Genomic DNA, 8,663 nt, shown 5'->3' with positions numbered 1-8,663 from the left:
TTTTCACCTATGAATATGCAGGTACTCATGACATTTTTTTTAATTTTTTTTAAAAAAATAAAAAATTCAATAATTTTACTATTTTGGTTTAAACAAGATGTCTAAATCCATCTTATTTTAATTATCTATTTTCCCAGGAATACTAATTGAAGGGTGGTAATTCCTAACAATCATGTGTTAGATAAGTCATATCTAATACACTGTTCCAGAACCCTTAGATCAATATTTCAAGGGTCCAGATGTAAGGAAATATTTTTTAGCTTTTCGCGAAAAAGCTTTTCTCCCTTCCGCGGATATTTTCCGCGGAAAGGGGAAAAGCCCTTCCGCGGTAGGCGGTAGGCTAAATTTTTTTTATTAAATTTGGTCCCTTAAAATATAGATTCGACGTCCCTGGAATAGTATGTTAGATAAAACTTATCTAACACATGATTGTCATGGAATAGTATGTTAGATAAAACTTATCTAACACATGATTGTGATTGAAAGGAAAAATAAGGGAATAAGATGTTCAACAACACAGAGGAGGGAGAGAAAAAGACGGAGAGAGAGGGAGGAGAGAGATGGTGAGCAAAATAGAGGAGGTAGAAGTGAATAAGCTAGAGAATCAGGTAGAAAATGGCGGTGGAGGAGCTTGGGAATATCTGTCTCTCGTTCGTAAACTCAAACTTCGCCGCCATAATCAAGTCCTTAAACACGGCTTATCTCTCCTAAACAACTCTAATCTCCGTTCTTCTCTTGGTCCTGATGGTAATTATCCACATAATTCACACCCCGTATTCATTTTATTTGTGTTTTTGTTGTGATTTGCTTGAATTGTATTATTATGTTTCAGTTTTTGTGTTTGATGAGAAAATTTAAGGAATTTTATATTGAATCTCGTGAATTTGGAATGTAATTACTGTATGTATTTGAACGAAGTTTTGTATGTAGTGGTAATGTTTGAACTGTAATTTAGGGGTTTTAGTTTGTTTCTGGAGGAATTTATTTTTTTATGTCGGAAGTATACCATAGGAAATATATCCAGATTATTGATTTTTAGTCTATGTTATTAGGGCGTGAATTAATGTTATCAGTTATGAAAGAAGAATTACGTGAATTTTAATTGTAACTTGAGTATGTATATGGATGAAGTTATGTGCTACAGTTTTAGGAAGATTATGAGCTTTTTGTTATTCAGGTGCTTAGTTTGTTCTAGAACATCAGCTTAGGAGTGTTAGTGTTACGTGTTTGAATCTTGTGAACTTGGAATATAACTAGCATCTCTGATTGGAAGATTTTATATGGAGTATAGTTGTAAGGAAATTCTAAGCTGTTTGTTATTTAGATATAAAAAATTAACGCGCGAGTGTGACATTTGAAATGTTGTGCATTATGAGTGTAATCATATATGTTCATTTGTTTCGGTGGGTTATGGGGATTATATGTGATTACTGGTACCTTGTTGCATGAGGTACTAATTATTACTGAGATTCTTTGTTAAAGAGAAGATTTATTTTAAGGGTTAATTTGCTTGAGGCACTAATTCATACTGATATTCTTTGTGTAAAAGAAAGTACATTTCAAGGGTCAATTATCAAACAATTTGAATCTTAAGAGTTTCTTGGTTTACAATATTGCAGAATGGACACTATATGAACAAGTAGCCGTTGCAGCAATGGACTGTCAATGTATCGATGTTGCTAAGGTAAATTCTTGCTTTTAGTTGGAAGTTCTTGAAATTATTTGGACATGTGTTTATTAATTACAACAATATATATTCTTGATTTCTGCATTTTATCCACTATATCACCCACACTCTTACACTGTGTTTTCGAGTTGGAATTTAGAGAGAAAAGACAGGAGGTGAATCCTTCCATAAAAAGGAGGGTATAAGAGAACTGTGATCTTCATATTCTTAATTATTTTCTTATGGCTTCAAACCTATCACTTGATTCTGTTTTGCTCTAAATTGTGAGTTGACTTGTTACCTACGTAATTCAAATGTGTTTTTAGCAGCTAACAGAAAAGAAAGCTTTACTAGCGGTAAATGTGGTTTAGGTAACTTTAATAAAACATTTTGAGCAATATAGAAGGTCTTGGAAGTCAATCATCAGGCCCAGTAATAAAAAATATTAGATGAATCCGGGCTCATCCCTTGTATCTTCAATTATGATAACTAACTTAATAAGTGTATCTTTTATATTAGATTAGAATCATCTATTAGGTTTTGCATTTGTGTAGGAGTTAATTAGCAGAAAAAGACATTTTAATCTGCTTCAACTCATTAATATATTTACATAATACTTTTGACATTTTGAGCTCTTTTTGGAATAATTTAGTGGGTCTCAGTTGTGAAGCCTTACAAGCTCTTGCTCCCCAACATGTGAACAATCAATTTATCCTTCTCTTTAGATGAATTCATATGATGTATAATTAAGTTTCATATGAATTTTTTTGCAGGATTGCATAAAGGTTTTGCAGAAGAAGTTTCCGAACAGCAAGAGAGTTGGTGAGTTATGAAACAATTTTGACACATGATTCTGCATGCATGTATTTATATCATGTTAGCTTGCTCAGTTGGCCTTGTTCTGAGGGATTTGTGATGTGGGGGCCATTTTCTTTCGCTAATGAATTAATGGTGTAAAATATACTTATAATCTGTTTCTAATGTCTGAATTAATTTATAACCAAAGTCTTTATAATTTCTCTCTAGTATTGCACAAATTACGGATCACAGAATATGATTTACAAATTTTTTAACTTTGATTATATTATAGATTTTGAACTTATGAAAAAAAATATATATTTATCTATAAATATTATCTTGAGTAGATATTGTTATGGTATTCCCCATCTAGAACATTTTTTTAACACTAATATTGGAGGGCAGTATGTTTTTTGATAACAATTCCCAGCTGCATACTTCATAAATCGTAAGTGGTTCTTACATACCTCTTTCTAAGTTATCTGATTCATAAGTTGTTACCTGCCGATAGAAATAAAATTCTTGAAAGATTGAAAAAGCTTTAGTCTGTCCTATAATATTTTTACCCATCTATTAGAAAAAGGGAAAGTTCTGTGAGAATATACTTTTTTACAAAGTTGTACTCCATTTTATCATGTCATTATGTTCAATAAATATCGGATTTGAAATTTAAGATTTTGGGTAAATGACTTTATACTAATATTTAGAGATGGACTGTATGTCCTTGTAAAGGATAATTGCATGCTCCATATTGTTTGCCATATCATGCATATAGGCAATATCTTTCAATTCTAGGACCTCTTGTGAATCAACATTACTGGTTGGTACTTAAATGTAGTAAATATCATGTGAGCCTATAGAATGAGTGGATGACGGTTTTAATGTGGTATAACTTGCGGGTAGGTTAGAGGCGATGTTATTAGAAGCTAAGGGATCTTGGCAACATGCAGAAAAGGCGTACTCGAGTCTTTTAGAGGGTAATCCATCAGATCAGGTTAGTTCTTGAATACATGTTATATCATATCTCCAATCAATTTTTCTGATACGATTTTTTTTCTGGGGAAGTGGTATCCTTTAGTCAAGAAAGAGTTCAGATAGGTGGTAATAGGTGTTTACTTTAAGTTCTACCTATACTTTAGTTTTATGTCTTCCCTCCACCTCCCCTCTAATGTTATCTATATTTTCCATGTAGTTTATTCTCAAGAGAAGGGTAGTTATGACAAGCGCTCAGGGAAATACTTCAGGGGCCATAAAAAAGCTGAATCAATACCTTGAAATGTTAGAATTTCTCTATACCTCACATTAAAATTTGGATTAGCTTGTACTGCTGAAGTTTAAATTAGCAAACTTGTCAACCTTTTCAGATTCATGGCAGATCATGATGCATGGAGGGAACTAGCAGAAATTTATGTTTCCCTACAAATGTAAGTCGAAGGGTTGTCACTACTCACCATCTAGCTTATGCTGATGTAAGTGGTTCTTTTATGAGAAATTGACCTAGATACCTTAATTTCAGATTCTGTGGTCCTTAATACCCTTTTTCATATTTGAGGCCCAATATACCCCTACATACGGTAGATCGTTTACTTTCTTCCATAAATTTAAATTAAATACACGGCTATAATAGTATGTATAACGATAAAAACACTTAAAGGCAAAACCTATTTAAATGAATATAGTAATCTTATACCCATCAGCACTATTAATTGAAACAGTTTAGTAACCTATAAAGCCTGAGAGTTCAGAGCTCCGTTTCTGTATGGTCGGGGATTTTTTTTAGCCATTCTTTAACTTGGAAACTTGTGTTGAATCACGCTAATACATTGCACCCTCTTCCCTGCTTTTTTGAAATTACCATCCAATATGTAATCATTAGAAGCGGCACACTAACCAACGTAATACCATAACACGGCAAACTAACCAACGTAATAACCAAACATGGTGGACCAAGTATAATAATAGACTAATGCGGGTGACGAACAGCCGTATCTTACAGGCATTTAGGGGTTTCCCTTAATTTAATTTAGGTTAAAAAGGGTCGTCACCCTTCTTTTATTAGTAATTTTTATCTCATTATTTTCTTCTGTTACTATTAGAAACACTGTGCTATTTTTAGTATCAATATAAAGATTATTTATAAAAAAATATTCTGAATATAACATGACAAAAAGGCTAGTAATCCGAACAAATCCCATTAGTTTAAGAAATCTTCAAGTCCATTTAATTTATTCACTGAAAAATACATCACCGATAAGTTTTTGCAAAAATTTATCCTTTGGTTTAAATAAGAAATCATACTTGTCTGTGCTGGTATATATGTGAAATTATGACATAGCTGAAACGGAAAGGTTTATATGTCTTGTAATCAGCAACAAGCTATTATAGTAGCAAGCTAGCATTGGTTGGCCAAAATATGGTTATTCTTTAAGTTAATTATAGAAAAAGTTGCATCATCTACTGGTTTTGTAAGGCAAATAAATATTTTCCATTTGGATGATTAAGATTTTACCCTATGTTACTCCGACTTTCTGGTTTCGGGCGCCGTACCTGTGTCAGACACTTGTATACTCAACTCATTAATTATTTCGTGTCGCATCCTTTGGCTAAAATGTGGACACTTTGACCAATTTAATGATTACGTATGAGTCAATCTTACGATTTAAAATAAATATGTGAGAAGAAAGAAAGAAGCAAGAATATGTTAAAAGTAGAAAAGATGCCTAATTTTTCAAGTCCTTTACAAAATCATGTTTAATCTTATAAGTTCTATTGTGATCCATGTGACCATGTCCAAAAATAGGAGAGTTTATGTGTCCCCAATTTTTAGATATTTCATGTCCGACACTCGGATATGTGTCATGCCCGACACTCCGTACTCGAGTCAGTAACGTAGAATTTATCCAGCCATAAAGTACACGAGTTGAACGCGCTGTTGTGGTGATTTGGCACAAGACCAGAGCCATATTTTGTTGATTGAAAATTATGTTCATGTCTGCTTCATCATTTTTCCACAATGGATTGAAAAAATTGTCGAACTATATATATGCACTACTTCAAGTTAACCATAGTTATATCTGTTTGTCATATTTATTGCAAATTGCAATGAATACCAAATCACCATCTGGCCAGTCCCAGACGAGTCCAGCATCATTTTTTCCCGACTCGCCACTTGGCGAGTCCAATACGCACTCATCTGAGTTGGAGCCGAGTCGGGCGAGTTGGAATCGTATACGGGAGCCAAAATGAAGAGTTTGTGCTTCCTAGATTGCAATTGACCATATTATAGTATTTTGGTGTTTATAGTAAGTTGGCTTTGTAAAAAAAACATGGCAGATATTCACGATGTGAGTTTATGTTCTTTTTGGCTTGAACAGGTTCTTTACACACTAGGTGGACTGGAGAAACTTCACACAACTAAGAAATATTATGCCTATACCATAGATTTGACAGGTGGTAAGAACACCAGAGCACTCATGGGTATCTGCTTGGTGAGCTCTCTTTTCTATCCCTCTCTTGTAGGTCATTCTCTGTTGTGTCCAAGTGTGCATCACCATGTGCGTGTGTGATTTCTAAGGACAGGGAGTGCAATTACTCCTAATATGAGCTGGGTAGATTGTCTAATGATATCTTTTTATGAACAAAGTGGGTGTCCAAATGAGCTGGGTAGATTTATCACAGTATGTAAATGGGTGTCTTGCACAAAGTATTAATTCTTATTTTGTAATTTAGTGTACGTCTACCATCACACAACTTACTAAAGGTCGGAACAAAGAGGAAAAGGAAAGCTTTGAACTGCAATCATTGGTAGTGACTGCACTGGAGAAGGACTACAAGGATAGATCTCCCAATAGTCTTTTGTTGCTTACTTCCACCTTGCGATGCTTGCAAATTAATACATAACTTTCATATATTTGCAGGTAATTTATATCAATTTATTTATGCACCTCTTCTTAATACTACATGGTGCTAACTACAATTTGTTATTATGATCATGTTTTGATCAACTTGTAAACCTTTCCGGTATAATTTTTTTGTTTTCAGTTTCTCAGACCAAAATTTGAAATGGTTACAATTTTCAGGAATAAAAAAGGCTAATGTTTGTTCTTTCATCTTCTACCATATACATCAAAATAGAAAGCAAAAATTTACAAAAATTTAATTTCCATACAACTAGGAATGCATTTTATAATATTTGTTACAATAGCTACTAAAGAGGAAAGATATGAATTAGACAAGGACTACGATTTGAGCTGAGCCAAGTCAGGCTGTGCATTTATTAAACGAGTTAGTGTATTATATATTTCAAGTTAATTTTTGCGTTTGAGCTGAATTTTAGTTGAGGTTGGCTCAAACTCGGCTCCTTCAGTTAAACATGGTAGAATTCGAGATCAAGCTGAATTTAGTTGATGTCAACTCAAACTTGGCACTTTTAAATGAACATGGTAGAACCTGTATTCAAGCTCGGCTTGTATATTGTGTTGAGCTGTTACACACTCCACCTAGGTTAGGAGCGAGGCCTATTTATAGCAGGTGAACCTCAACTTGTACAATCTTAGAAATAATTTATGATTTTTGTAGCTTAGACCGGTTGAATTTGATCCCATTAACCAAGGTGCAGGGCACTTACATATGTTCAATGTTCTCAGATCCGTCGAAGTGTATTAATGTTGAAAAATAAAGGAGAGAAGGGTTAAAAAACTTTCAAACTTTATGTAAATATATATTTGATGAACAGTTTAGAATTAAGCTTTAGGACTTTCTTCTGCTAAAATTTTATATTATATTCATTTTTTGTGATATAATTATGTTTTTCTTACTAATTTGTAGGAGTACGTATTACCTTAATTGCAGCCGTAATTTCAAAAAATTGTAACTTCAAAAAATTATTGACAGTAAAAGGCCAGTGAGAGTAAAATCCCCGTGAGAGTAACATATAAGTTCCCTCGTTTTAGAATTGCATATGATTCTGTGTGTAAATTCGAGTATGTGTTGGTTTCAAAGACATAAATGAGAAATTAAAAAGGTCGTCTTATTTAAAACCCCAATTATGACATCCCTCCTCTCCCACTTCACACCTCGAAACGCACCGTTCTGTTCTTATTGAGCGTTTTCACATCTTCTTAACTCGAATGGTCGGGAAGAGGAAAGGTTTTTTCTTAGGGTATCGTATGAATTTAGGCACATGGTATCGGATTCCCTAATAAAATTTTAACATTTCTCATATAATAATATCGCATATATATCAAAATATGAGTCGGTCGTCTATACAAATGTGTAGCTATCCAATTTCAAAATGAACAATGCCCTGGTATGAACTCTGTGTCATTACAATCCGATGCGAAAATGATACCAGGTAGAGCTGTTGTGTTGCACGTTAGTTAAAACGGGGCTCACAAATGAACAATGGTCCCAAATCTCTCGATCTGTACAACTATTACAGGTGACTGAAACTGACTACTACTAAACGTGAAGTACTAGAATTGAATTTTGATTAGTACGGGAGAAAGGGACAATATACATTCAATCTTTATACAAATACATTTCTTTTGTAACATCTTTAGCAGATACTATGTTCTCAGATTTGTCGAACTGTATAAATGATACATAAACCAAACTAAACATACCCAGTATATCCCGCTTAATGCAGGTCTGGGGAGGGTATGATATACGCAGCCTTCTTCATTCCTAAGAATGAAGAGGCTATTTCCCGAAAGACCCCCGACTTGTGTGTGCATGTCAAAATATGTAAAAAATGAAACTAACATTTTAACGTATACGCAAGAATCAATACAAACTTCAAACAAATAAAAATCTGATCACTTAAATTGAAAAGCGTCAAAACAAACCTTAGCCCATGGTATTATTCACATGGGATTTATCTTATTATTTGTTACTTGTTGCATGGTCGCCCGCAAGTTGCAGATTTCAGATTTTAATATTGGGAATAGAAATTGAAAAGACCATGTTACATGATTTATGGTTCCACACAGATAAGATAAAAGTTCCACAGTAAATAACTGAAATAAACGGTTGAACTTCAAGTACAGGGCCGACTTTGTGTATATGTGCGTTTAGGTATGAAAAGGTGTATATGTGTGTGTTGATTTTGTATGTGTTGGCTTGGGTTTGTGTATATAATTACAATTATACTCTTTGAATTTTATTTATAGAGAGTGTCTTAGAAAAGAAGGAAACAGTT

The 8,663-nt window shown here is 33.6% G+C and overlaps 1 pseudogene; it reads left to right on the top strand.

Moving 5' to 3' along the window:
- Positions 1-560: 560 nt before the first annotated feature.
- Positions 561-6,477, top strand: LOC141706214 (uncharacterized; annotated as a pseudogene).
- Positions 6,478-8,663: the final 2,186 nt, after the last annotated feature.

This window comes from Apium graveolens, chromosome 2, assembly GCF_009905375.1.
Source record: "Apium graveolens cultivar Ventura chromosome 2, ASM990537v1, whole genome shotgun sequence".
Classification (NCBI taxonomy): domain Eukaryota; kingdom Viridiplantae; phylum Streptophyta; class Magnoliopsida; order Apiales; family Apiaceae; genus Apium; species Apium graveolens.
Note: the sequence above shows the minus strand (reverse complement) of the source record. Positions and strands in the feature narration are given on the sequence as shown.